Below are 23,296 nucleotides of genomic sequence, written 5' to 3' on the forward strand. Positions count from 1 at the left end.
TCCAAGAAGCAGGATTAAAGCCAATTCGGTACTGACTTCTACCATGTCCCCCAGTCCTGGTCCTGGACCCAATCAGCTGAATAAATCCCCAAAACCATTAAGGTCTAACTTAGAAATCCATGTGGCTTTCTCTTTGTTTCTGTATTAGCCTTTCCTTTACATCTAAGACAATAATCCAGGTACAGTGGGATGCATTAGTGATGGCACACACTCTGCCTTCACCTACAGGAGGAGGTCTATGCATCATCAGTCATAAAGAGCCTGGTCAGTTAGTTGAGGCTGATCTGGACTCCTTCCAGGACCGAGGTGGTATAATTGATCATTTTAACTAAAGTCAGGGAAGGACAGATTTCATACTCACTTTTGTAAATGGATGACTAACATTGTAGTTTGAGGAGGGAGGTAAATTAAAGTCTGGCTACTACTCAAAACATATCATCCCAAAGCTACACATGGTGACTCTGGAAAAACAGCGTTGTTTACAATTGTTGGGATTTCCCATGTGGGACCTACATCAATCAGGGAGTACAGGTTGACAGAGCTCCCAAGGTAGCCTCCCAGCTAGCTAATAGGTGTTAGTATTCCTGGTTCTATGCACATACTTGAGTCTAGTCCTTGTTTTTGGAAGGCAGTCAGTTCAATCTGATCTGTCTATCCATGTCACCACCCTGGTGGCATTTGTCTGCCCCATGGAATGACTGAGGAAAGTGAGGTGGGCTGCAAGGAGACAGCTGGAGGTGTTTTGGAACTGAGACCATTTGCTTTTTCCTATAGACTCTCAGCAAGGTGAAAAGGGACCACAATTGAGTCATGGTCAGAGCCTTCTGGTAGAGGGTGATAAACCCATAAGTCAATTAAATTTGATGGATGTGGGACAGTTTGGAAGAGCCATATCAGAGTGTATTCCTTTACAAGGAAGGTTCCAGGGGCAATTTTGAAAGATGAAAGATCGCTAATGACCCTCTGTCCCCTTACGTCCCAGATCTATCTGGATGCTAATTTGGGGGGTAGCCAATATAAAGGACCAAGTAGAATGCACAAGTGAGGAATATATTGTGCAAAGATTCCAGTAAGATGCTGGGTGGCTTGATGGTGGTGGGGTGCTGAAGAGAGAAGAGTTTGCTCACTGGAGGGATTGAACATTGTAATCCAATCATGGCCCCAATAAGTTTTATGTGGTGAGCGGCCCCCTAAAGTTTATAAAGGTTTATCAGCTACCCCTGTTGGCAGAGGTGTGGTAACACTGTAGTCGAGGCCATGGAAACTGAGGCTTCTGACTTGCCTCCTAACGGGACATTATCTATGTAACAAAAGCTTTGGAAATCGGAGGCGCTCGTGCTATATCTTGAACCAGCTACTGGTGGCAAACGGCAGGGAAGTTAATATCCTTAACACTTCTCTATCTGCTGCTCTTCCCAATAGGAAGAATATCCTCTGACATTTATAGGACAGGAATATATAAGCGTATATCTCATCAGATATAACATTCATATATGGAAACAGCAAAAAATATATTTATATATATTGAACTGCCGTAACAGACACTCATAAGATTACATCAGACTCTCAACTTCACTGTGAACCGTTCCCAAACCACATCAGGTGAATCCAGATCTCTCAGGGACCAGGCCAGATGGTTATTTTGATTTTGGTGCCTGTATCCCATGGATTCATAAAACCTTGAGTCCTTCCTCTCTGCGGGGTTTGCCAACACATTCAGATTCATACGTCTTTAGTCCCCCTTGGAGACAAGCAAACCTTGGCCCTAATTATTTTTCTCCTTAAAGAAGTAAGGTCAGGGAACGGGGTAGAAGGTGATCAGGAGATACTGAGAGGGAGGGTAGGTCTGTGACACTAAGCAAGTCACAGTGGCTGCTCGTGGCTCAACCAAATGAACTTACAAAGCTTTCTATCCATGCAAAGCCCAGCATGAGTTTTGGGGACCCCTCGACCCTTCCTTCTCTAGCTTGGAGTTAACCCACTATAGTTTTATGAAAATTGGCAGTAGGCATGAGATTCTCGAATCAGAGACAAAGAACTTTATTGTTCATGGCACAGCAGGCAGCATGAGCTTAATGTTCCCACTGGTTCCTCATGCCCTTGACATCTTACAGGAGTGACTCAGAGGGCCCAGGTGAGTGCTGTGTCCACAGTGGGTTTGTGTCACAGCTGAGGGACCCTGAGCTTGGGAAACCTCAATCAATTAAAAGGAGCTGCATGCAAAGCTGTGTAAACTTTGCTCCAAAAAAGACATTATATTTAGTAAACTAGACAGCAAACAAACTTGCCCCCTGCTCCATAAGGAAGACACAATCTCTATCTTTGAGGGCTCTTCTCTGGACAATCATCCCCGAAAAGACAGACCGTAAGAAAAGGCAATCAGTGAGTCTACTCGCAAAGATGTGCAGATAATTCTGAGTGACCCACTGAGAATTATCTTCCCACATACCTAATTCATCATGCAGTTGGGATGATTAAATGAGATAAGATGGCTTTTATACAGCAATCAATGAATATTAGTTATCGTTATTATGTTGTTATTATAATTCTTATAAAGGAAGGCTTATTCTTTAAAAATAGAGTTAGTTTAATTTAAAGACATTTTAATCTATTGTTTTATACTCCTTTGTGTAAGAAAAATATGACTCTAAATGCAAGTAATGTTTTTAATGCCAAAAGAACTGTGTATGCCCGGAGAATGTAAAAATGATATTCAAGTCTTAGTAGATAGAAAATTCTAAAGATGGTATATAGGAATTAAAAAAACAGTTCCTGAGCTCTTGTAATAAATGGGTTTATGCATTTTAATATGGTTAAGTTTATCCACAGTTATAACAGTTCTAATTGAATGCTTTAAGTTAATTATATGTTAATAATTAATATATTATTAGTAACATTTTGCTTCAGAAAGCTACTAATTTTTTTTGTATTGTTTCCAGAGCCCTAAGTGGTGTTTTTCATGGCCTTATATGTATTCATCCATCTTTTGGATGTGTTACAAATACTTGCTTTTCAAAGTTTGGAAAATATTTTTCTAGACCATCTGCTTCTCCCCATCTCTAACCCAGTCTCCCAGCTTAGTCATAGGACTTAAGGTTTGAGGAAATTTGGGTACTGTTTTTGTAGTACCACTCCTTAAGTGAGCTTAATAGTCTTTTTTTAAAGTTTTTATTATGTAAAAATTACACATATACAAAAATAGAGAAAAGAATACAGTGAACTTGGTTTACCTATAGCTCAACTTCAGTAATTATCAATTCATATCCAATTTTGTTTCATCTCTACTCCCATGGCACATGACGCTTCCCCTCCCTGAATTATTTTGAAGCTAATCCCAGATGGAATATTATTTCATCTGTAAATATCGATATATCAGTAAAGTTCTCTAACACTTAAGGACTTAAAGACATAGCTATAATACCTTAATCATACAAGTAACATAATAATTTCTTAATATCATCAAATATCTAGTCAAGTTCACATTTGCTCAATTACCTTGAAATTTAGTTTAGTTTTATTTCAGTTTAGTGGTTTATTAATTAGTTAACAAGTAAATTTGAATTGGGATCCAAATAAAGGCCCTGTGTCAAGATCTATGTCTCCTAGGCCTCTTTTAATACATTTGGCTCTACTTGGCCACTTTTTTTGTTGAAGAATTCAGATCATTTGTCCTGTGGAGTTTTCCACATCCTGGATTTTCCTGATTTTATCCCTGTGGTTGCATTTGCCATAGTCTCTGTGCCCTGCATTTCTTATACCTAGAGACCTGATCAGGTTCAGGTTCAGTTTTGCTTTTTATTGGTTTGTTTATTTTGATGAGAGAAACTCAAAGGTGAAATTGTGTAGGAGGTGATGCTATCAACAATGGATGATCAATGCCAGAGCAATTCTTCATAAGGGCTTACAACATGGAGATATTCTAAATTTATTATTTCTCTAAAAAACTTTCCTCTCATCAACGATTTGGTTCTCCTGCGGTACCACTTATAAAGAAAAGGCAAGATGATTGCTTGCATCTTTCCCTTTATTTACTGGTTCACATAATGAAATGGTTTCTTAGCATCTCAAGTGAACAATTAGTTTTTTTTTTTTTAAGCATCCTTATAAAATTCACAAATTTAAGCATATTTGATTTTCTAGCCAAGGCAGTTTTTATCTTTACTAATGGTTAAATTATTCCATTTTTGGCTGGTGAGAATTTATCCAGATTGGCTGCTATGTCTTTTGATAAAGAAGCATCTTCTTTTCTTGTATAATATGATATCCATGCTTATTTTGTATTTTCTTGCCCCAGATCTGGAATCAGCCATTTCTTCGAGAAGCCTATATCCTTTTATGGGAAATAATATTTATAGGCCATAATCATGACATTTTTAATGGGAAAAAAACATGCAATCTAGTTTGGGCAATCCAGGAAACCAGTAAAATACTGGCTTGTTTGATACTAGACAAAGAAAAACAGGAGGAAAGATGCTGGAAGAATGTCTACTTTTCTGCTTTAGGCACCAGGTCCTACTACTCATGTCTCTAAAAAGCAAAAGAAGGACTTAAGCCGAATTACATCCTTTGTTTTAGATAGGAGAGCATAGTAGTTGCTGTTTGCCTGAGTACCCATTTATAACGTCAGAATTTTTATTAAGCGAAAAATTCTTAGAATTGCCCTTCAGTACCCCTTTAAAACTGAATTTGCTTTAAGAAAATGTTTAAAAAACCAGTCTTGTTTTCCTATTGATGTGACTGATTTAATAATGGTCCTCTTCATTTCATTTATGCAGCCTTATTTGAACTGCTTGCTCTAGCCCGGTTTAAGCTTGAGACCATAATTTGGTCTTTTTCTGTGGGTAGAATACTAAGGAAAGAGCTGAAGTGAGCAGAGATGCACATTATCCTCTGTGATCCCCAGTGCTGGGGCAGCTCTGCATTTGGTGACCTGCAATCTCAGAGCCCGCGGATGGGCAGCTCCTGGCTTGGATGTGCATTTTGATGAGGCTTCCACGACAAATCTAATGGAAGACTCTGGCTAGCTGATGCGTAGCTGGCCTCCTGCCCTCATTTAACACACAATGCATTCCTCATTTCACATACCGTCGTCTATTTACGGATTCTGTTCAGACTCACTCAGAAAATAAGATATACTTTTGGGCTTGTTTAATAAAACTGGACACAGGAAACGGAGGAAAAGAATTGATCAAATTCTCAACCACGTTTTAGCATACAGATGGTAACTATAGGAGGTGTTGGTGGCAAAAAAAACAAAAAAAGAGTTGATCAGGAAGATTTGCTTGAGTGAATTTTGATTTTGTTTCCAGCAGACCTCCTCACATGGCATTGTTTATGCAAATAGACCCTCTTTTCAGAAACCGTCTGGCTTCAGAAAACCCCTGTCAGTAGAGCATAAAAGCTAAGTTGTACGGCAGCAGTTAGCAGACCTGAAAGGCTTGCTGAATGGAGCAATGGATGCAATATGCAGGCAGGCTGGAGACAGAGGAGCCATTCTTCTCTGGGTCCCAATGGTATGTAGAGAGGCAGCAGAGCAGACCCCAGAGGAAGACAGAAAAGGCTTGGAGAAAAGGGGCAGTCACCCTTCTGCTACAGAGAAAGAAAAACCTCAAGTAACAGTAGCCCAGGATTTCATACACAAGTGTACTGAAAAGACAAAAACAGATTTCACCCTTTCTACTCCATTTTTAGTGACTCTGATTTATGGAAATATTTTTTTCTTTCTGTCTTTCCATCTTTTACTCCTCTTAGATAAGATTTAGGGAAAGGAAGAAATGGTGTTATTTAGTCACTTAACAAAAAATGAAACAAGGTTTTGCCTGCATTTTCCTTTTCATTTGTATCCTGACTAGCATTTCTTATCGGAACAAATGAGTCAACTTTATTAATATTGATGGCAGAGGTGAAATGGGAAATCTGAGGGTTTTTTCCCTTGGTAATCCGCATTTTCCCTGATAGTGTGTTGGGCACAAAAAGCAGGAAATTTCCATTTCATTGCAGTCTGCTTGTATTTCCATGTGTTTATATGCATAAATAGATAGAGCTGTCCATATATATTGCATGTATACTATTCACAGATTGTTCTAAAAATATAAATACTGCACTAAGGACAATGACTTTATAAAAGTCAAACATCAGGGAACAAGGAATCATATCAATTCTGAAGTATGTTTTGGCTCCCATAGAAGATTATTTTATTTGTTTTTCTCTTTGTGAGGAGCACAGCTTTTCCCAGAGAATTTTCTTGAAAGGGAAGATGCATAACATCAAAGTAACTGAGGATTCAATGGACTGAATAACAGTAGATTTAATTTTTCCCTAACATCATTTGTTACAACTTGGTTTAGAAAAAGCTCAAATTTTCCATTTTTTACATGGATGTATATTTTTTCTTAATTGAATACACCAATATATGTAGTGATATAGATTGTATAATGTAATATAATTGTGTATAAATACAGAAAACATTGATACTCCAATAACAAATATACACTTTTTACTTCAATATACCATAGTGTTTATTGCATCTATTCTGGCCCTGGCTTTCAGAGTATTATTTATTTTTTTGACTAGTGTAGAAAACTGTGCTGATCAGGGATAAAATGAAAAACAACCTAAGCACATCTTTTTGAACTGCTCAACCTCAAAAACAAAGTAGGAAAAAAGTGGTATCATCTGCCTTTCTCAGACCTTCCCTCTTTTCGAAATATTATTGCCTTTCTCTCCTTTATCACCCACAAGAATAACAACAGACATTTTCGGGGGAAAGTTGGGGGCTCTTAGCAAAGGGTTATTTTCCAACTGTCATCAGTTTGGATTTTGCATATCAATAAAAAATTAATAAACTAATTTCAGGCATAGATGACACAGTTAATATGGAAGGCCTATTGTTAGGAGAGAAATAGTATATTCTTATCAGTGGATTTAAACAGCTATTCATCATTTCTAAAGGGCAATTATTTGGAATCCATTAAACTGGAATTCATAATACCCCTGCATACTGAATTTTAAATAGAAATCTGTATTTAGATGAAGGAATACATTAGTATAAGTCATTAGAGCACTGAAAATCCATGACTTGTTCATTTTTCACTCTTCTTTTTTCAGATAATATGAAGCACCAGGGATGTTGGTCCTTTAGTAAAACCAAACTAAAAGGAAACTAGGCACTCTTTTCAGTAGCATTGCTATGGATAGTAATGTTTTCTTTCTTTCTCTCTCTCTCTCTTTCTTTCTTTCTTATCCTCATGTTCCAGTTTTTCTAATTATTTCATATAAAATGAATAATCCCATGGTCCAATCCCCAGTCATCCATAGAAGACTCCTGACTCACACTTCTCTCTGCAGTTGTGCCTTCTCTGGCTGCTTAGGCATCTACATCCTGAAAGTTACTGCTTAAGATGAGCATATCCAAGCTAAGGGGAGATCTTGTGCACAATGACACAAATTCAGTTTCCATTAATGCACATTTAAATTATAGAACATTTAAAAATAAATTTAAGCCCCATCATCTTAAATAATATGAAAATAGTGGTTATTAGACCTGTTTTAATACTAGGGTCGGGAACATTTATAGCTATTATATTTAGGTATGCAGAAGTGTGGCTTTTATTGTTGTGAAGGGAAAGTAGAAAGCTTGAGGACCAGACATCTAACCTAGTCAAGCAATATATTTTACACTATCAACTTCCTTCACGTCCCCTTTTCCCTATATAAGCCATGCTAAATAAATGACAGCCCAGCCTGTGTTAGAATGAATGCCAACTCTGAATTAGTGTGGATTGATAGACATTTTTCTGGGTGACATCTCTACTATATTCTCCCAGCTTGGACTTCTGTTAACATTTACTTACTAGTTATTTACATTGACTTTTTCAGTAGATATATTTGGCAAAGGGAAAATTATAAACCCGCAGCTAAACAAGATGAAGATAAGGAAGACCTCGGTAACCTGGATCATTCTCAACAAGACTTTACCAAGCTTCCCCATCCCCCCAGCACACACCCTATTCCTCCATTACAGGCACATCTTAATGAGACAGCCTAATAGAAAAACAGCTAAAATAGTAGTCCTAGGCTCCACGTGTGTTGATATGTGCTGGCAACAAATTAGATTTCTTAAAAACACAGCATATGGCCCTATGACTTGCAGCCTCGTTGGGAATGGTGTGAACACAGTCTGTTCCAGCATCCATACTATTAACATTTTTCTTGACAAGAAACTAGGTTTTAAGTAGGCGCACAAGCTCGTACATCTGCTCATATGTGCATGTACACGCAAGCAACCACACACTGTATTCACATACCTTACATCAGACCAAACCATACGCTAGTCAACATGTAAGCTGAGTAACATTGATTTATAGGCAACAGTTCCTCTCGAGTCACTGTTTGAAGTCTTGGATAATATACAGTCATACTTAAAATGAACAGCAATGTGCTTTTACATGCAAAGGCAACAGGAAATCCAGACAGGGGCTGGAGTTTGTGTTTGTGGCTGCTTTGGACTTTTTCTAGATACACGTTTATGATGTTTGTTTTTCTTCCTCCTAATCTAAATAGATAAATTTAACCTCACTTTCTTAATTCACAAAATAAAATTAAGCACTTGTCAAGCAACTTTTAAAGACTCATTAAATTATATTTTAAGTATATTGTATATAACTGTATATGTCATATTTTAAATAAGATACTACATATATAACATATATGTGTGTGTGTGTGTGTGTGTGTTGTGTGTATTTATGTGTATAAAGTGGTGAGCAGATGACCATAATACCTGCACTTATGTGGAGCCTTGTTCTGGTTTGCTAGACTGCTGTAAGAAAGTACCACAAAGTGAATCGCTTAAACAGAAATGTATTGTCTCACAGTTTTGGAGGCTAGAAGTCCAAGATCAAGGTGTTGATTCCTTCTGAAGGTGATGAAGGAGAATTGTTTCCAGGCCTCTCTAGTTTCTGGTGGTTTGGTGTCAGACTTTGGCTTGCTAAGTTCCTTGACTTGTAGGCACGTTTGCCTGATCTCTGCTTTCATGTTCACGTGGTGTTTCCCCCATGTTCAGTCTGTGTCCAAATTTCCCTTTCTTACAAGAAAAACAGTCATATTGGAGTAAGGGCCCGTTCTACTGCATATGATCTCATCCTAACTAAACTAGTTCGTCAACAATGACCTTATTTCCAAATAAGTCCACACTCTGAGGCACTGGGGTTTTGGACTTCAACACACAAATTTGGGGGGAATACAATTAAACCCATAATGGAGCCTATAGATGCAACCAAGGAGGATAACCCAACTTGTGAACCAGGTTTAATTAATGGCTTTGGGAGGGGTTGGCTTCATTGAAAGCTAAGCTCTCTAGCACCATTCCCATTCTCAAGAGTGAAATGAGTCTGTCCAGGTGGGCTAGACCCACAGCTGGCTTTGGCCAACTCATGGGTGTATACTTTACCTGAGGCAAGAAGTCACACAAATCATAGTTCAGCCACCACTCAGGAAAACAGTGAAACTGACAGAGATGTAAGTTCCAGCGTGTGTCTTGGAGTGGGAAAAGTGGAAACGGTCAGACTGAGAAGCTATTCTGAGGCCCGGATGCAGACTTCTTGAATTCTAATACATCAAAGGGAGCCAGACTGTCAAGGCTGTGCCTTTCTCTGGCATAATGCCAAGAAGGCCATTTGTATATGACATGACTACACTTTTTCCAAATGAGAATTATGTTAATATTTTGTAGGTAACTTGTTTTGAAAATTTATACTAATACTACTACTACAGTTGAAAGTCTATTAACCAGTATATCTTGTTATAAAATAATGAGAATAGAATGCTTCCTTTTTAAAGTGAGCTTACTACATACCTTATAAATGTTGTTTAATTTCAATCTGTCCTATTTTTTATAGAAATACAATGGTTTATCATCAGATTTCTAATTTTAAATATACCAAATTTTATGCAAATGAGAATTCAAAAGAGAGTTGCACATGATCTATACTTAATGTTTATGAAATGAGTTTTGAAATTGTATTCAATGTACATTAGAGAGCAGAAAATGATGGATGGCCCCATGAAAGATGTGAATTTTTAAAACACATAGTTATTTGGTGAGAGATAGATAGCAGTTTGGGAGAAGCTGCATGAGAAAAATCAAGAAAATTTTAGACAAAATTAAAACCTCATTGGAGTGGGTAGAGCAGATTTAGTCTGAGAAGACCTTTTACTCATTGATTAGAATATCCTCTTTATCTAGAAGGCGGGAAGATTGGGTCTTTCAACATAACTAGGGGAATATGAGGAGCAGAGAACAAGCTCTGAATGAATTCCAAAATACAGAGTTTGAAGGAGCATGTTGAATAGTCTTAGAAATAAAATAAGTGTGTTCAGTAAATTATTGTACTATCTATAACGCTCTTTTTCCCTGTGTTGGAATTTTATTCTTTGCATTGTTAATGCCATAGTTATTAAAATTAATGTTACTTAATTAAAATTTTATATGGTTTTACTTTTGATAAATTAGTTATAATCTCAGTCCTATTTAGAGACAGCTCAGTTCTTATTTTAAATAACCGAATTTTTTAGATCATGAGGCACTTAGGAGAAAATCAAGGGCATCACCTCACAATAGTAAATAACTGCTGGCTGATTCTCCTAAGGCCTGACTACAAATGGCCACACAATTCCTCAACATTTCTGAATAGAGTGATGTGGTCATATCACATAATTCAGTTAGAAATGAATTGGTTTTATGGGTTGGATTATATTCCCCCAAAAGATACCTTGAAGCCCTAACTCCCAGTGCTTATGAATGTGACCTTATTTAGAAATAGATCCTTGTAGATGTAATCAAGTTAACGTGAAGTCATTAGAGAGGGTCCTAATCCAATATGACTGATGTCCTTAAAAGAAGAAGAATATGTCATGCAAAGAAAGAGGCACACAGTGAGAACGCCAGGTGACAACAGAGGCGGAGATGAGAGAGTTGCAGCTGCAAGCCAAGGTGTGCAAAGGGATAGTGACCACAGCCAGAAGCTAGGAAGAAGCCAGAAGGAGTCTTAAAGGGACCATGTCCCTGCTGACACCTTGATTTTGGCCTTCTAGGCTCCAGAACTGTGAGAGAATAAATCTCTATTGTTTTAAGTCACCCGGTACTTAGTACTTTGTTACAGCAGCTCTAGGAAACTAATATATTGGCTTCTGGGCGTTTGGCATTTTGCATTACTAGCTAATGCTTGCAGTTATAGAAACTAAATGCCTATAGAAGTGAAACTGCCAACTCCTTCAAAGAAAGAATATGCTTTTTCTGGTTTTGGTCCTACTTTAAAAATACATATTTGCCCGCATACACATATTTTAATCCTTCATGTAAATAAGTCATTTCTGTAGTAGTTAAGGGTGTAACAACCTAAGGATAATGCCTGCCTATATATGGTACAATTCAATAAACGGATCAGGCTTGCATAGTCCAAGGTTGGAGTGTGCTCGGGGGTGATTTGTGTGTTCTTTTAAGTAGACACCAAATCTGGACCTGAAAAAGTTAAGTAGATAAGCAACATCTTTCCTCTTTCCAAACTCTTTCTAGATTTTTCCCTGTCCAAATGATTACCACCTCTTCTTCCAAACCCAGGCATCCCCTGTCTGCATGCTGCTCTTGGGATTCACAACACTTCTCATGGTGCCTTCCCAAGCCTGTCCTCACATCAAGTGCGCTTTTCTACCTTCCCATTAAGGGCATAAGAATCTGAATTGAAATGTCTGCTTTCTCAGTGAGGCTTACCTCAGCTGGGTGGAAGCAATTTGATTAAATCAGTTTACTTTTAGGAATGAATGGCAACTTACTTGATTTTCCCAAGGATATTTTGAAACAGGAAAGTTATTAACATAAATTAGTCTTTCATTAATAGAAATTTAGACAGCAGGCAAAACAAAGAATTGTATGGTGTAGAAAGAAATTTCGAAGGAGATGGTCTTTCACATTATTCATTATATCTTACCATTAGATAATAGCCTACTTTAACACAGCATATATTTCTCCCTTCTGATCACCGTAGGCACATAAGGGGAGACTGTGTTGTGAAGATACCTGACAATTTCAGATGAGTATTTAGATTCAGATTTAACATTCATGGAATTTTTAGGATAAAAACATTTTTAGGGTTTACAAAAAGGTAGAGCTAGGTTTAAATTTTGGAGTCATCTCATAGGACAAAGCTGAGCTAATTATCTAACTTCAGAGTGTCTCAACCTCCTCTATGTGAAATTAAAACTAAGTGACAAAACACATATAAATTGTCTGGCACAGTGCCTGAACTTCATTCATTCAAAAATATTTATTGTGTGCCTGTTATGTCCCTCACACATAATACATAATCAATAGAAGTTGTTTTATTTCCTTTGTTGGCAAGCACACACACAAAATATGCAATGGCATGACATTGTATAGATTGAAACACACATAATCAATTATGTTCAGCAAACTGTCAAGTGTCTGCCAATTAGATTGTTGCTATTTCTTTTTGCCATACCACTTATAGTTTTGTATATAATTTCCCTTATATGCAATGTATAGTTTATATTATCACATTAATCTCAAAGAGATTCGAATCACATTAAGTATTTACATGAAACAAGAGGTACTTGTCCCGTGATGGTGGTTGGACTAAGGCAGCACTTCTAACAACTTAGTTAGATTTTAATAATTTTTTTAATACAGAATATTTTCACTTGAAATTTACTATAAAGGAAAAGTATTTTTTATTGTTTTTATTAAGGAAATATCTCATATACATGGTATATAAGTTGGAAAAATCTATTTCTTAAGTTTCCGGAGCAATGAAGCTAAGTTTTTAAAAACCAAGTTTGTTCTGATCAATTAACTGAGCTTTAGGAGGTTGCTTCTTTCCATTCCGTAGGAGAACGGTTCAGGAGCTGGCACTGTCTTACTTCCCAAATAAGCTATGATATATAAAGATAAAAAGTGTTTAAGATCATGATTTAGATTTACCCTTAAGCTTCTATCAATAATTAAGCTCTGACAACCTTCTAGGCAACAGTTCTTTTTGTTTTCAAAGGTTAATTGCAGAGTTTTTCTGTGTATTTCTATCCTTTGAGCAAATATTCAATTAGCAAATTAGTTAGCTAACTCAGTGGATCTGATTATTTGTGTCTGTTTGCTAGCTATAAAAAAATACTCAGAAGTCCATCTTTAATGTTTAGACACATATATAATGTGTCTATACTCTAGTATTATGTGGCTTTGAATATGGTTTGTAACACACAAAAAAGATTATATGGCTCAACCAATGAATACCCTGTCATGTCTTTATTTTTATTTTTTAAGTCTGTCCATCTGCTTGCTCTCTTACCATTTATATGTTAATTTAAAAATAAGATAATCAGGAATGCTGATCAGTCAGCATTATCTCTGTAGTTTTCTCCAGACTCTTTGGTCTACATTAATATTGGTCGGCTATGATTTGGGTTGACCTTAGTCATTTCACTTGTTTAGGCCTTAGTTTCCTCTTCTGTAAAATAAAGGGGGGGTAGGACTCAAGATTTTTTTTTTCTGATTTAATTTCCCATCCCATTATTTGAATTCCTGTACTGGGCAGCACTGCTGCGTTCACAGGTACTCTACAGAGGCTCTGCCCCCGGGGATGTTTATCATTTGGACCCATGTTCAGGTAGTGATGAAATCAGTAACAGGGACTAGTGTGGAAAACTCACATTGGTCGTGGCTTGGGGGACAGCAGACAGTGGGCTAAAGTTTGCTCTGAAAGTTTGCCTTTGGCAACGTAAACATCTATATAGTGTTTGGGACTATTTCTCATCTATTTATGAGTAGGACTTCAGGATCCATCGTAAGGAAACAGTAACTTTCCTAAAAAGGTCTTCTCAGGGCTCACACTGGCTCTGAACTGCATACTTCAGGTTGCTAGTTAGACACACGAGTTTGGATGACCTTATTTGATTTTAATTGTCTCCATTTATCAAATTAGTGAAGCCAACGACTGGATCTTTATTTCGCTACATTTTACGTAAAGAAGTTTGTTCAACTCAAACTGATATCTCTGTGTGTGTATGTTTACTTAGTCAACAATTTTTTGATGAGTACCTACTATGTTTCAGAAATTACATTAGGTGGGCCTGGGGAGAGGAACTCGTATTTTTATCAAAGGAGAGCTTGACTCTTTCCCAGAGTTTGTTTAGCCTACACTTGCAGCAGAGGAAAAATGATCACTTCTGAAGATACAGCTTTGAAGCCCCAAATATATTAAACTCATGACAGCACTACGTCTCTTTCTGTTTCTATTTCGTATTTGTATTCTCTATAAATAGGGGTATTTACAGCTCATAATTTTCTAAGCATAAGTATCCTGGTGTCACCTATTAAGCCAAGGTAACTAAATTAATAAAGTTAAACTGTAATAGGTAAAACTTTGAGATTTATAGACTGAGTGTAATAGAATGCACTGAAGATTCAATTGTACTGTTATTATCTTCTGTTTCTGGACGCACTTCTGATGACCCTTATCAAACATTAACTCTGTCCTCTCTGAGTGTTACCTAATCTACACAGGAAGTTGGTGGCACTCTATTTTTGCTTTTTATTATTTTAGCTTTGGTATTTTCTCTGGTTTTCATTTGCTGAGTCTGAACAGAGCTCAATTCCAAAAAGATTTTTACCAGGTCAGTTGTTAGTCTATAATATAAGCTCCATGAACTAGCTAACAAATATCTCTCCTTTAAAGTACTATTGAGGGCACTTTGCCCTTATGGGCACTTCTTAATCAAAAGTATTATTTCGCTAAAGTTTCGCAAAATTCTGCTTTCTCAATCAAGGTACACTGGTACATAAGAACCAAGGAGGAAAATTGAGAAAATGATACGTAATACCAGATTATTCATTTCTGATCTTTATCCTAAAGGCCCAGGAGTCATATGCTGTTTCTTTCTCCGTTTACTCAGAGGCAGGCCCACTAAAGTTTCTTTCTGCCAAATGATTGTGTTTCAAGCACAACTGAAAATTCTGAAGTGAGTGAGACATCTGGTCAAGATCACCACTGTTTTGCGTGGGCCACTCCATGAGATTAATCCCTACAAATATAAATATTTCCATAAATATTCCACTTCCATAAATTATTATAATTTTTACATACTGCAAAAGAAGTTTATTGTATTTATTCTAAACCTCCCGTGGGGGGGGCGGTGGGTGTGAAGCAGTGTGTCATATGAATCCATGATATAAATATGTTTTATCCTCCTGGCACATCAAATTTACCAAAAGAGTTTGGAAAGAAAATAAATGTACTCCTCTGTGAAGCACATAAAAGTATGATACGTACAGAGAATGCACTACTCACTTAAAGCTTTGAGATAAAAGAGACACCAATAGAGTTCCTCCGATAGAAGTCCTAGAATTTAATCCCTTAGCCATTATCTACCTTTCCCATCTCTCTGGGCATATATTTATTTACTTTTGTCCCTGCCATTAGGAGTTCTAAACAGGAAAAGTTTGAAGAGTTTTGTTATAAGCAGTGTGTGTGTGAATGGGATGGGAGTAATAGGAACCGTATTGTAATAGTCATTTTTTTTTTCTTCTGTGGCGATACTAAGGTTTATCTATTCAAATTAAATATACTAAGGTTTATCTATTCAAATTAAATAATGTTCTGATCTCCACTGACTGATTTGAGGGTGACATCAAATTCCATTCCCAATGTAAATAGAGGAAACAGAAATGACACGGAGGGATAACATTGTTTACTTTTAAAATATAGGACTGCTAACAGACCTCATATTTTCAAAAGCTGAAGAAGTTCACAGAGCCCAAAGCTTGACATAGAATGATCTGTAAGAATGTTTGCCTTGGCAGGTGACAGTGTAATATGTACTTTCTCTTACTCTGTAGTTTTCTCCTGCTTGGAACACACTGGGTCACTTAAATCTTAGCCATCTGTATATGCCTCGTAACCAGCCAGCTCAGAAACAACCTCTTCCAAAAAGTTTTCCTTGACACCCAGAGGCCATGGTAAATGCCACCTATTTCCCAGTCATTATGAGCAATTACTATCATGCATATTGCCTTTTTAGCTCTTAGAATAGTCTCTATCTTATTGTTAATCATTTTGATAGGTTCACAGCTCATGTGTCCAAGTCTTGTTATATCATTTACATATATGTGTATAATGTATATGACATACATATATACAAATATGTAATATATATACACATGATATATAACATGAGTATTTTCTATATCATATCTATATAATGTATTTATTTCATGTGTGCCCAAATATTTGTGTAATTATCTATATTGTCCATGGAATATCGTTCATAGGGAGTTAATGATCAAAATGTCCAATAATACAGATGAAGTTAGAAATACATCCAGTTTGTAATATTCCATAGAGCAGTATTAGTTGGGGATACAGATAGACATCTCTTGAAAAATGGCTACTATGGAAAATTAATTTGAGGTATGCCAAGGAAAATTAATTTGAAAACATTTATTACAAAAGATTTTAGAGTCTTTTGTATGTTAAATGTGCTATGGATACTTGAAATGAGGGTATAATGTGCAGAAGTTGTCAACCTTATTTAAAAGTAGTAGGCCATCTCCAGTGGAGTATCTTGATTGATGGGCTAGAATTTGATAGGGTAAATTTCAGGAAACACCAGATATTTGGGAAATACTAGAAGGTCCAATTTTATAAGTTACAGCTAAAGATGCTGTAAAAGCACCTCGGTTGATGTTTTAACTCCTGGTCCTGAGTCACTCCATCCCCACACATACAATTTTGAGAGTAGAGACAGTTAGTCCATATATTTGTAACAAATTAGTCATCCAAACCACCTTCTAGAAAATATCCTCCTCCTCCTTCCTGATTCTCTTTAGATGTTTCTGCTTCTCAGACCTCTTAGTGTTTTGCAGGCTATATATACACAAATGACTTGCCATGGGTTCGATAATGAATGGTTTTCAATGAGGATGCACATGGTTCTCATCATTACTCAGGTTACCATAGTCGTTCATCTGCCGTTGGCACCTACTCTCGTTGCAACAGAGCTCTGAGAGTGTAACCAACACCGTGGGGATTACTAGGTTCCCATGTGTCTGTTAAGGTCTTGGCTGTAGCAGATGTTACCATGCTGTGCTTAGTGAGGATGCTCCCATGTGAAGGGCATGTTTGCACATTGTGACAAAAGTTCAATGGGCCAAAGGCATGCTTTGTTGTTCAGAGCCCTCAATATTCTAAACTCATGTTCTCTCTCAACTATGTTAAAAGGATTCTAAAGCAATACTGTCATGTGCTTCCAATATCTTATTAGGTGTTTAAAACAGCCCTCTTTCAGTTTCCACTTTGAGTTCCTTTTCACTCTAGGTCTCAGATTGTGAGAGCTGAGCTAGAGGACAAATCTGACAGACAAATATTATAAGTGCAATTAACTCCCACTCAACACTTCTCATATGATTGGAGGCATCGTTTCCACACCCAGCTTTTCTGTTGGTATCTTCTTTCTCTTGAAATAATTTATTTTCCAGTTTATTCTTCAGGCTGTCACACACTTTGATCATCAATAAGTGTGCTCCACAAGTCTCTGAGACATATCCAGATAATCTATGTTCTTGAGTGCTTACCGTTGGAAAGAAATTTTTATTTAAACGTTAAAGTGTGCTGTATCCTATGATATTTTCTTTCTTTACTTCCAGTTGAATTAAATAGTGTGACTCATCTAAGGTAGGAATGTAAGGTTGAAAACAGAAGATTTTTGACGACAGTTTCTTTTCCTGCCATTTGTCAATCTAAGCTCAGTGAAGGGAGTTTACTGAATATGTAGGAAAGAGATGGGCAGATGCCTTCTTTGAGAGGAGAAAGACAAAGAGATTTGGGAATAGACAAATAGATTTTTCCAAGCAAAAGGAAAGGATAGTGATTTCTGAGATTCATGAGGATTTGAGATTCAAGAATGACTTTCTCATAACACAGAGTGGTGGTTGGATTCCAGGAAAATAGCTAAACTGAACTCCCAGCCCTGGAAACATCTATCCTCCGTGACATGGGAGCTTCTAAATTTTGATGACTATGTGGGCATGAATAATGGTCTTCTCAGGGTAACTAGGGCAGATAAAAGACTGGAGGACCCAAATGTTTATCTCTGTTTAAGATCTCTGGATGATTGGATAGTCATGAGGGAGGAGCCCCAATAATTATCAGAGTTGAATTTCCCACCAATCTGGATGATGAGAGCTTGGAGTTGAATTTAATCTAAAAGAAACATGGATCTGAGGTGAGACTTGAACCTGCAAGAACAATTGAATTAACTTCAGAGTGCAACCCAGAAACACTGAGAAACTTAATTAGAATCTTTGACCTCATGAAACTTACATCTGATGATTTTTACACTTAACTTAACATCTCCTAACAATGTGAGGTAGTATAAGTCAAATGCCAAAATGAGTACAGAGTGTAAAAAATTTCAAATTTCAAAGCAGGACATACATTTGAGCATAACATGGGAGGAGTCTACAGAGAAAATAAGTGACTTTTCCTGGGCCATGAACAATGGGTAGGTGGATAGCAGAGAAGAAAGGAGAACATTTCCAAGCAGTCAAACAGCATGAACAAGACTGTGGTCAGGAAGGAGAATCATGTTTTCAGGGGAGGCTGAGGAGACCAGCCTGGATAATAGATCAAATTGAAAGGATGAGCTATCATATATTTGTCTTTCTCTGTCTGACTTACTTCACTCAGTAGGACAATCTCTAGATTCATCCATGTTGCTGCAAATGGCATTATTTTGTTCTTTTTTACGGCTAAGTAATATTCCATTATATTAATATATATGTGAAATCTAAAAAAAAGGTACAAATGAACTTATCTACAAAACAGAAATAGAGTTACAGATGTAGAAAACAAACTTATGGTTACCTGGGAGTAAGGGGGGTGGGGATAAATTGGGAGATTGGGATTGACATATACTCACTACCATATATAAAACAGATAACTAATAAGGACCTACTGTATAGCACAGGGAACTCTACTCAGTACTCTGTAATGGCCTATATGGGAAAAGAATCTAAAAAAGAGTGGCTATATGTATATGTATAACGGATTCACTTTGATGTACACCCGAAACTAATACAATATTGTAAATCAACTATACTCTAGCAAAAGTTTTTAAAAAACAAATATTAAAAAAATTTAAAAAATTTTTTAATTTAATTTTTAAATTAATTTTTAATTAAATTTAAATTAAATTTTTAATTTAATTTTTAATTAAAAAATAAAAATTAAAGAAAGAATGTGGAAGCAGATCCACCAAAGAAATTGTTAAGACATGATGTCGGACTTCAGCAACTCACATTACACCATGCTCTCCAAACCTACCTTAGACCAGAGACTATTCAATTCAGCATGTAAATGAATTAAATGAATGAGCTAACAACAAAAATTCATTTTTATACTTTGCTTCATAGACCAAATCTATATAAGTAATAGATATCATTTATAAAGTAAATATGATGTGCTAGGTTTTGTACTAAATGACTTACCTATATTATATCTAATCCTCATTATAAACAAGCATAGGAGGTATTAGTGTCTCCATTTTACATGAGAAAACAGGGACGAAAAAAGATTGAGTGGCTTGCTTTAAATCAAATGGACTGAAAATGTGAAGCTATGAACTATGAATAATGGTCAGAATCACCTCTGGCAAAAGCCTGTACATTTTATTTTAACTATATCATATTTTCTCTAGCATTAAAATATTTTTATAACATATAACAATTCAATAGATGAATTATTGTATTCTGGGAGAACATATAACTAAAATAAATAATTGAAAGTATATAAATAGATGGCTATTTCTTATTTTCTTTCAGCTAGAATTTCATGTTTTATGAATTTTAAGAATAAGATGAAATTAAGCTCTCTGTTTGATTTAGAGCAATGTCCTATAATCAGGTAGAAGGTGTATGAAATTTACATCTATTAACAAAGCCAAATAAAATCAGAAGAGAGTAAAATCTCACTGTGCAGAGTCACAGGTAGACTTTTATTTAATTTAATATCATGGTCAAAAGGAGCAGAATCAGCTACCCCTACAATGTGAATAACAGGAAAAAGAATAGAAAAATAATTGTAGTGGATTGAATGGTGGAACCCCAAAAGATATGTCCATCCAGAGCCTATGAATGTTTATTATTTAGATGTGTGACCTTATTGGGGAAGAGGGTCTTTGTGGACATAATTAAGTTAGGGCTATTGAGATGAGATTATCCTGGGTTAGGATGTCCCTATAAGAGAAAACAATTGTCCCTATAAGAGAAGAGAAGGGGAGAAGACAGGACAAAGAAGACAAAGCCATGTGAAAGACACAGAGATTAGAGTGATATAGCCACAAGCCAGGGGACTCCTGGAGCCACCAGAGGCTGGAAGAGGCAAGGAAGGATGCTCCCCAAAGCCTACAGAAGGAACCAGCCCTGCCAACACCTTGATTTTGGATTTCTGGTCTCCAGAACTGTGAGAGAATACATTTGGTTTTAAGCCTCCCAGTTTGTTGTCATTTGTATGGCAGCCCCAGGAGACTAATACAATGACAAGATGCAGTTTAAAATGCAGTTTAAACCACAAGTGCATCTGCCTTAAAACAATTCTCTCTTCTGCAAGGAAAGATTCTAGTCCTTCACCAAATTGAATAGTTTCCCCATGGACAAAACAAGTAAAACAAAATAAGTGAAGAAAACCACATTGAGGGGTAGACTGGGATTGGGTCTCAGTCTGCTCCTAGAAAGTTTTCTTAACTGAATTTTTTTGCAAGAGTGGACATTAAGAGGAAGTACCAAAGTTACCATAATTCCCTTTTTTCTGGTCGTCAGAGGATTTTGTCCATTGAACATGAAGCTTTATTTCAAGAACGAGTCACCACATGCTTGAAAGTGCAAATATGTATGTTTACCATATCTAAGCTCAGATTTAGGCTGTCATAGCTTTTAGTTTTCCTTCACTTCAGGCATAAATACATTTGTATGAAGTAAGTATTGCCCTCATGCTCATTTGAAATGAATATTTGATGATTCAGTTATAAACCACATACAAATGCCCCACAAATAAAGTGTTTATTATAAATTTAATTACTTATGTGGTTTATTTTGTTTTTAGGAGACCAGTACTTTCATAGTTTTTTTTAAAAAAATCATAGAAACGCTTGATTATGTAATCATCATAAAAAAGAATTAGTATTTTCATAAATAATAGTGCCTACATTTAGAAATAGAGAATTACCAGATTCTGGAGCTCATCCTTCCATGCTACATTTGCAGACTATAAATCACTCTTAAGGTTCCATGAATATTTTAATTATCTTAGCCATTTATTAGAAGTTTTTCTCCCCTTGGATTTGAAACGTGATGGCACATAGAGCAGCCCTCTAAAATCCAAGCCCAAATAATATATTTTCATGTTCACAACAGAAAACAACTCTTATCTCCTCCCATCTCCTCTCTACTTTTATGCTCTAAAAATGCTTACTTGACTCTAAGTTCACTCCATCCATGAAGCCTTCTGCTGTCACCCTGGTCAGAAATCATTGTTCTCTAAACAAGCTTTATTGTCATATTACTTTAAAAAAAATTACCACCTGCTGCCCTATGGTATAGTGACTTCCTAGCGTTGTGCTACTTCCCTATGAAGGTAAAAGCTACTTAAGCAGAGGTGGCAAGTCACTGTCACTTGATCGGTCACCTCCAATGACTGGCATTGAGGTGCCATGTTGAGAAGGAGCTGAAGGCCATGTGCTGACTCAGCAGGAAATAAACAAAAACGATACTACACACGAGAGGGCGTTCGTTCTTTCTGTCCTTCAAGGTGGGACCATATTGCACTTCTCTATTTCCAAAACAGCTTAGCACTGGGGAATATGTTTATTTCCTATCGACCTCTTTAAGTTCATAAGAACTTCACCAAAATTAAGCACACATTCTTGATCTCTTGCTCATGAAATTCTAAAAGTCCATCTTCCTTCAGTTGGCTATAACCCTTCTTATTCCGGCTCCCTCAGGTCCCTGATCTGTTTAGATTATGTTTCCTTTCCTTGATTTATACTCCTTTGGATTAATAATGGGTTTCAGATTATTTATTATAAAAACACTTCCAAATGGATTTCCCAAACTATAAAAACACTTCCAAATGGATTTCTCAAACTGTAGTTATAAACTGTGAGATAAGCACCCATCTTAGACATCAGAGATATGGAGATATTGGTGACCCTGTAGCTTTCCACAGGCTGAGCCCCGTCAGCCCTACACATACAGGGAAGAAGAGGTCTTGAACACAAGAGGCTATGCATGAAGAGTGCTCAGTGGATTTTTTTAATCAGCTAATTTTTAAATGCATGTGTGTATTTTGGGGACTCATACACCACACAGAGCCTCCTTGCTTTTTGTGAAAAATGTAATACTTTATACTTGAATTATTATATAAAATTAATGAAAACATTGGATCGCTGGTCTGTCTTTACATTTTAAGTGAAACATTTGGTACTGAGAAAAAACTGAACTGACCCTGAAATCTGTGGTTTTGAAAAACACTTAGGTATACTGTTTCAAGGAACAATTTGACCTTCACAAGAGTAAAAGGCCCTGTTTTATTTTTCTGCTTTTATGTTTTATTTTGACGATAGCAATTATTTTGTGTGTGGCAGAATGTGTCTTTTGAATAAAATCTCACTAGTAAGATTTTAGTAAGTCAAAGAAAAATAGAGATCTTTGTATGGATTCAAGATGTACAAATTTAAAAAGGGAGAGTGGAGTGTTTATTTTTTGTTTTGTTTTGTTTTTACTTTTCCCCGGACTTTCAAAGGTGACATTACAACTGTATTGTGTTTGCAACCACCAGAACTGGTTGATTGAGAAGAAAATATTTTATTCATGAGCTTTAGGGTATTTTGCAGGGCGCCGTATGCCCTGGGATTGGGCATTAGCAGAGCATGGCAGGTTGGTATGTCTGTCAGTCTGCTGGAAGTTGTGAGAGTGAAAAGGATTAGAAATAAGAGTTCTCTGAACAAGTGAGATGAGTTGTATACAGACACACGCACACACATGCATACACATATATACATATATATACACATTCACATGTGTACATACACATACACATGTGTGTGTGTATATATATACATATATATATATACATTCACATATATATTATATAAAGGTTAGAAAGGCAGAGGAAAGCAGATAGTATTGCAGTTGCAACCAGGTAAGAGAGTCTTAATAGAAAAAATTATTTAAATCAGG

The sequence above is a fragment of the Balaenoptera physalus genome (assembly GCF_965194825.1).
Source record: "Balaenoptera physalus genome assembly, chromosome: 11".
In the NCBI taxonomy this organism is placed as follows: Eukaryota; Metazoa; Chordata; class Mammalia; order Artiodactyla; family Balaenopteridae; genus Balaenoptera; species Balaenoptera physalus.